Source organism: Onychostoma macrolepis, chromosome 07 (assembly GCF_012432095.1).
Source record: "Onychostoma macrolepis isolate SWU-2019 chromosome 07, ASM1243209v1, whole genome shotgun sequence".
Taxonomy (NCBI): domain Eukaryota; kingdom Metazoa; phylum Chordata; class Actinopteri; order Cypriniformes; family Cyprinidae; genus Onychostoma; species Onychostoma macrolepis.
The window spans coordinates 3,436,837-3,444,877 of record NC_081161.1 but is presented as its reverse complement, the minus strand read 5'-3'; positions in this window follow the sequence as shown (position 1 = coordinate 3,444,877).

Here is an 8,041-nt window from a genome sequence, read left to right as displayed (position 1 = left end):
TGTAAATGTAAAATGACTAAATGTAAATGTAAAATGACTAAATGTAAATGTAAAATGACTAAATGTAAATGTAAAATGACTAAATGTAAATGTAAAATGACTAAATGTAAATGTAAAATGACTAAATGTAAAAACAAGTGAAGAATCATTGTGGGTTCTTCAAAGAACCTTGTTTTCTCTCTTAAAGAACCTTTTATGCAATGTAAAGTTTCCATTGTTGTTAAAGATCCTTCATGGAACCATCAATGCTAATAAACAACCGTTATTTTTAAGAGTGTAAGGGGGGAGGTTATTTTAAAGAAATAGTTCACCAAAAATTAAAATTTGCTGAAAAATGCCTCACCCTCACACCGCACGCATAAGCAGAGCAGAGGCAGCGCAGAAGCGGCGCGTATGCAGAGCGTGAGTAGCGCGCGCCCATTGTGCTTTCACACTGGCAGCGTTTATCGCGCGCAGCTGAACCGCGGCTTGTGTACTGCAAATACAGATGAGTATCGTTCATTCGGTCACGCTTTTCAGGTGTTCTACTACAGCTGCCTGTCATGTGCTTTGATGTGGGCAGTGCTATGGAGTCAATTTAATGCCGAATATATATGCAAAAGAAAAATAAGTTTTGCAAAAGAAAATTTAATTTACACACGCAATTGTACTGCAGATAACATTCTGGTACAACCGCTACATATCTCGGACCATTTCTTCATTACATTTACACTACACTTTGCTACCCGTGTGCCACCAACCCCCCTACCGGTTACTTTTAGACGAAACCTGCGCTCCCTTTCTCCTTCCCATCTTTCCTCTGTAGTATCCTCCTCTCTTCCCTCACCTACCCATTTCTCATCTCTGGATGTAAACGCAGCTACTGAAACTTTATGCTCTACCTTAACTTCTTGTCTAGACGACATTTGTCCTCTCTCCTCTAGGTCAGCACGGACTGCCCCTTCTAACCCCTGGTTATCTGATGTTCTTCGTGAACATCGGACTAAACTCAGAGCGGCAGAGAGAAAATGGCACAAATCAAACAACCCGTCGGACCTGAGTAGGTATCAGTCTCTGCTCTCATCTTTCTCTGCTGATGTCCACACTGCCAAATCCTCACATTTCCACAACAAGATCAACAGCGCTCCAGACATGCGTAATCTCTTCAGAACATTTAATTCTCTCCTCTGTCCCCCTCCACCACCTCCCACCACTTCTATTACAGCTGATGACTTTGCTACTTTTTTTACAGACAAAACTAGATCGATCAGTGATCAGTTCTCACCTCCACGCACACAGGACCCCCAACCAACCACTTCCACTGCTAAACCTCCCATCTTCTCCTTCTGTCCCCTGACGGAGGCTGAAGTAAACAAACTTCTCCTCTCCAACCATCCTACAACATGTCCTCTTGACCCAATCCCCTCGCACCTTCTGCAAGCAATCTCTCCCACGCTCTTACCGACACTCACACACATCATCAACACATCCCTCCTCACAGGCATCTTCCCCACTGCGTTCAAGCAGGCTCGGGTAACCACTGCTCAAAAACCTACATTAAACACTTCTCTTATAGAAAACTATAGACCTGTCTCTCTCCTTCCATTCATAGCGAAAACACTTGAACGTGTTGTCTTCAACCAGGTCTCATTGTTTCTTTCACAGAACAACAAACTGGACGCTAAACAGTCAGGTTTCAGGAGGGGCCATTCAACTGAGACTGCGCTTCTCTCGGTCACTGAAGCCCTGCGAATTGCAAAAGCCCATTCCAAATCATCAGTCCTCATTCTGCTGGACCTATCTGCCGCTTTTGACACTGTCAATCATCAGATACTCCTGTCCACCCTCTCATCACTGGGCATCTCTGGCATTCCACTTCGCTGGTTTGAATCCTATCTCACTGGTAGGTCTTTCAGGGTGGCCTGGGGAGGGGAGGTATCCAAAGCACATACACTGGTCACTGGGGTTCCTCAGGGATCGGTTCTTGGACCCCTCCTCTTCTCCACATACACTACATCACTGGGTCCCATCATACAGGCACATGGATTCTCCTACCACTGCTATGCTGATGACACACAGCTCTATCTCTCTTTTCAACCAGATGATCCAACGGTAGCTGAAAGGATCTCAGGTTGCCTGGCAGACATCTCGGCATGGATGAAAGAACATCACCTCCAGCTCAACCTGGCAAAGACTGAGCTTCTTGTCTTTCCTGCCGCTCCAACTCTACAGCATGACATCACGATCCAGTTAGGTTCATCAACAATTACCCCATCAACTTCGGTCAGAAATCTTGGTGTAATCTTTGATGACCAGCTGACCTTCAAATACCACATTGCAAAGACTGCTCGATCTTGCAGGTTTGCACTACACAACATCAGAAAGATCAGGCCCTTTCTGACGGAGCATGCTGCACAACTTCTTGTCCAGGCCCTTGTCATTTCTAGGCTGGACTACTGCAATGCTCTTCTGGCTGGACTTCCATCAAACACAGTCAAACCTCTACAAATGATTCAGAATGCGGCGGCACGACTGGTCTTCAAGGAACCCAAAAGAGCCCATGTTACACCTCTCTTTATCTCATTGCATTGGCTACCAATCGCAGCTCGCATCAAGTTCAAGACACTGATGCTTGCTCATAGAACAACCACAGGCTCAGCACCCGCCTACATGCACTCACTATTAAGAATCTACATCCCTCCAGAAATCTGAGATCTGCTAGTGAGCGACGCCTCGTGGTACCATCACAAAGAGGCTCAAAATCACTCTCCAGAACATTCTCGTTCACCATTCCTGGCTGGTGGAATGATCTTCCCACCCATATTCGAGTACTGGATCCCTGTCAATCTTCAAGCAACAGCTGAAAACTCATCTCTTTCGACACTACTTGACTTCAACCTACACATAAAAAAAAAAAAAAAAAAATCTTTCTCCTTACTTATTCCTTCCCTTGCTAGCTTGTACTTATTTAAACAATGCCTGAGACTTGGTGTTACAAGCACTTCCTTTGTCGAATTGCCTCTTCAAGATGAATCGCTTCATGTGTTCCCCAAATTGTAAGTCGCTTTGGATAAAAGCGTCTGCAAAATGACTAAATGTAAATGTAAAATGACTAAATGAAAATAAGTTTTGCAAAGAAAAATAAAGAATTTCAAAAGAAAATGAAGTATTGCAAAAAGAAAATAAGTTTTGCAAATAAAAATAAAGAATTGCAAAATAGATAAATGAAACAGAGCAAAAGCAATGATTTTGCAATACGTATTTAAGTTTGAGCTTGCGATACTGTTTTCCCTTTGCGCTTCACGTTTCTGCGCGTCTCACTTTGTGGCGCTGTTTTGACATGGGGGTGGAGTCAGGGGACGGGGGCGTGTCTAACAGCCCTGGGCATGCCTCCCTGGAAGTGACGTCATCGGCCCGAGACGCAGACGCACAGCTGATCCAGGCACCTTCACTGAGCAGAGGCATGCGGGCGGATCGTTTCCTTTTATTCACTAGCTTTAAAACATGCATGTTTTCATTTTATTAACAAATGAGTCTTAGACCTTTTTAATGATGTATAGTTTGTGAAGTTTTACATTAAAACTAGCAGTAACTCTGAACTAATGTAAACAAAGAGCGCTGTGCACAGGTTAAGAGATTTTAAACAAGCACTATTAATGCACATTTAGTTAACCAGATGAAACAATACACATTTTAATGCTATAAAAGTGTGCACACATTGAGAGAAATAAACAGATGTTCATATTAACAACTTCTTTAACTTGAGCAAACGCTGCTAATACACATATACATTTGTTAATAAAATGAAAACATGCATGTTTTAAAGCTAGTGAATAAAAGGAAACGATCCGCCCGCATGCCTCTGCTCAGTGAAGGTGCCTGGATCAGCTGTGATCTGCGTCTCGGGCCGATGACGCCACTTCCAGGAGGCATGCCCAGGGCTGTTAGACACGCCCCGTCCCCTGACTCCACCCCATGTCAAAACAGCGCCACAAAGTGAGACGCGCAGAAACGTGAAGCGCAAAGGGAAAACAGTATCGCAAGCTCAAACTTAAATACGTATTGCAAAATCATTGCTTTTGCTCTGTTTCATTTATCTATTTTGCAATTCTTTATTTTTATTTGCAAAACTTATTTTCTTTTGCAATACTTCATTTTCTTTTGAAATTCTTTATTTTTCTTTTGCAAAACTTATTTTCATTTAGTCATTTTACATTTACATTTAGTCATTTTGCAGACGCTTTTATCCAAAGCGACTTACAATTTGGGGAACACATGAAGCGATTCATCTTGCCTGGCAGACATCTCGGCATGGATGAAAGAACATCACCTCCAGCTCAACCTGGCAAAGACTGAGCTTCTTGTCTTTCCTGCCGCTCCAACTCTACAGCATGACATCACGATCCAGTTAGGTTCATCAACAATTACCCCATCAACTTCGGTCAGAAATCTTGGTGTAATCTTTGATGACCAGCTGACCTTCAAATACCACATTGCAAAGACTGCTCGATCTTGCAGGTTTGCACTACACAACATCAGAAAGATCAGGCCCTTTCTGACGGAGCATGCTGCACAACTTCTTGTCCAGGCCCTTGTCATTTCTAGGCTGGACTACTGCAATGCTCTTCTGGCTGGACTTCCATCAAACACAGTCAAACCTCTACAAATGATTCAGAATGCGGCGGCACGACTGGTCTTCAAGGAACCCAAAAGAGCCCATGTTACACCTCTCTTTATCTCATTGCATTGGCTACCAATCGCAGCTCGCATCAAGTTCAAGACACTGATGCTTGCTCATAGAACAACCACAGGCTCAGCACCCGCCTACATGCACTCACTATTAAGAATCTACATCCCCTCCAGAAATCTGAGATCTGCTAGTGAGCGACGCCTCGTGGTACCATCACAAAGAGGCTCAAAATCACTCTCCAGAACATTCTCGTTCACCATTCCTGGCTGGTGGAATGATCTTCCCACCCATATTCGAGTACTGGATCCCTGTCAATCTTCAAGCAACAGCTGAAAACTCATCTCTTTCGACACTACTTGACTTCAACCTACACATAAAAAAAAAAAAAAAAAAAAAAAATCTTTCTCCTTACTTATTCCTTCCCTTGCTAGCTTGTACTTATTTAAACAATGCCTGAGACTTGGTGTTACAAGCACTTCCTTTGTCGAATTGCCTCTTCAAGATGAATCGCTTCATGTGTTCCCCAAATTGTAAGTCGCTTTGGATAAAAGCGTCTGCAAAATGACTAAATGTAAATGTAAAATGACTAAATGAAAATAAGTTTTGCAAAGAAAAATAAAGAATTTCAAAAGAAAATGAAGTATTGCAAAAAGAAAATAAGTTTTGCAAATAAAAATAAAGAATTGCAAAATAGATAAATGAAACAGAGCAAAAGCAATGATTTTGCAATACGTATTTAAGTTTGAGCTTGCGATACTGTTTTCCCTTTGCGCTTCACGTTTCTGCGCGTCTCACTTTGTGGCGCTGTTTTGACATGGGGGTGGAGTCAGGGGACGGGGGCGTGTCTAACAGGCCTGGGCATGCCTCCCTGGAAGTGACGTCATCGGCCCGAGACGCAGATCACAGCTGATCCAGGCACCTTCACTGAGCAGAGGCATGCGGGCGGATCGTTTCCTTTTATTCACTAGCTTTAAAACATGCATGTTTTCATTTTATTAACAAATGAGTCTTAGACCTTTTTAATGATGTATAGTTTGTGAAGTTTTACATTAAAACTAGCAGTAACTCTGAACTAATGTAAACAAAGAGCGCTGTGCACAGGTTAAGAGATTTTAAACAAGCACTATTAATGCACATTTAGTTAACCAGATGAAACAATACACATTTTAATGCTATAAAAGTGTGCACACATTGAGAGAAATAAACAGATGTTCATATTAACAACTTCTTTAACTTGAGCAAACGCTGCTAATACACATATACATTTGTTAATAAAATGAAAACATGCATGTTTTAAAGCTAGTGAATAAAAGGAAACGATCCGCCCGCATGCCTCTGCTCAGTGAAGGTGCCTGGATCAGCTGTGATCTGCGTCTCGGGCCGATGACGCCACTTCCAGGAGGCATGCCCAGGGCTGTTAGACACGCCCCCGTCCCCTGACTCCACCCCCATGTCAAAACAGCGCCACAAAGTGAGACGCGCAGAAACGTGAAGCGCAAAGGGAAAACAGTATCGCAAGCTCAAACTTAAATACGTATTGCAAAATCATTGCTTTTGCTCTGTTTCATTTATCTATTTTGCAATTCTTTATTTTTATTTGCAAAACTTATTTTCTTTTTGCAATACTTCATTTTCTTTTGAAATTCTTTATTTTTCTTTGCAAAACTTATTTTCATTTAGTCATTTTACATTTACATTTAGTCATTTTGCAGACGCTTTTATCCAAAGCGACTTACAATTTGGGGAACACATGAAGCGATTCATCTTGAAGAGGCAATTCGACAAAGGAAGTGCTTGTAACACCAAGTCTCAGGCATTGTTTAAATAAGTACAAGCTAGCAAGGGAAGGAATAAGTAAGGAGAAAGATTTTTTTTTTTTTTTTTTTTTTATGTGTAGGTTGAAGTCAAGTAGTGTCGAAAGAGATGAGTTTTCAGCTGTTGCTTGAAGATTGACAGGGATCCAGTACTCCGAATATGGGTGGGAAGATCATTCCACCAGCCAGGAATGGTGAACGAGAATGTTCTGGAGAGTGATTTTGAGCCTCTTTGTGATGGTACCACGAGGCGTCGCTCACTAGCAGATCTCAGATTTCTGGAGGGGATGTAGATTCTTAATAGTGAGTGCATGTAGGCGGGTGCTGAGCCTGTGGTTGTTCTATGAGCAAGCATCAGTGTCTTGAACTTGATGCGAGCTGCGATTGGTAGCCAATGCAATGAGATAAAGAGAGGTGTAACATGGGCTCTTTTGGGTTCCTTGAAGACCAGTCGTGCCGCCGCATTCTGAATCATTTGTAGAGGTTTGACTGTGTTTGATGGAAGTCCAGCCAGAAGAGCATTGCAGTAGTCCAGCCTAGAAATGACAAGGGCCTGGACAAGAAGTTGTGCAGCATGCTCCGTCAGAAAGGGCCTGATCTTTCTGATGTTGTGTAGTGCAAACCTGCAAGATCGAGCAGTCTTTGCAATGTGGTATTTGAAGGTCAGCTGGTCATCAAAGATTACACCAAGATTTCTGACCGAAGTTGATGGGGTAATTGTTGATGAACCTAACTGGATCGTGATGTCATGCTGTAGAGTTGGAGCGGCAGGAAAGACAAGAAGCTCAGTCTTTGCCAGGTTGAGCTGGAGGTGATGTTCTTTCATCCATGCCGAGATGTCTGCCAGGCAACCTGAGATCCTTTCAGCTACCGTTGGATCATCTGGTTGAAAAGAGAGATAGAGCTGTGTGTCATCAGCATAGCAGTGGTAGGAGAATCCATGTGCCTGTATGATGGGACCCAGTGATGTAGTGTATGTGGAGAAGAGGAGGGGTCCAAGAACCGATCCCTGAGGAACCCCAGTGACCAGTGTATGTGCTTTGGATACCTCCCCTTCCCAGGCCACCCTGAAAGACCTACCAGTGAGATAGGATTCAAACCAGCGAAGTGGAATGCCAGAGATGCCCAGTGATGAGAGGGTGGACAGGAGTATCTGATGATTGACAGTGTCAAAAGCGGCAGATAGGTCCAGCAGAATGAGGACTGATGATTTGAATGGGCTTTTGCAATTGCAGGGCTTCAGTGACCGAGAGAAGCGCAGTCTCAGTTGAATGGCCCCTCCTGAAACCTGACTGTTTAGCGTCCAGTTTGTTGTTCTGTGAAAGAAACAATGAGACCTGGTTGAAGACAACACGTTCAAGTGTTTTCGCTATGAATGGAAGGAGAGAGACAGGTCTATAGTTTTCTATAAGAGAAGTGTTTAATGTAGGTTTTTGAGCAGTGGGTTACCCGAGCCTGCTTGAACGCAGTGGGGAAGATGCCTGTGAGGAGGGATGTGTTGATGATGTGTGTGAGTGTCGGTAAGAGCGTGGGAGAGATTGCTTGCAGAAGGTGCGAG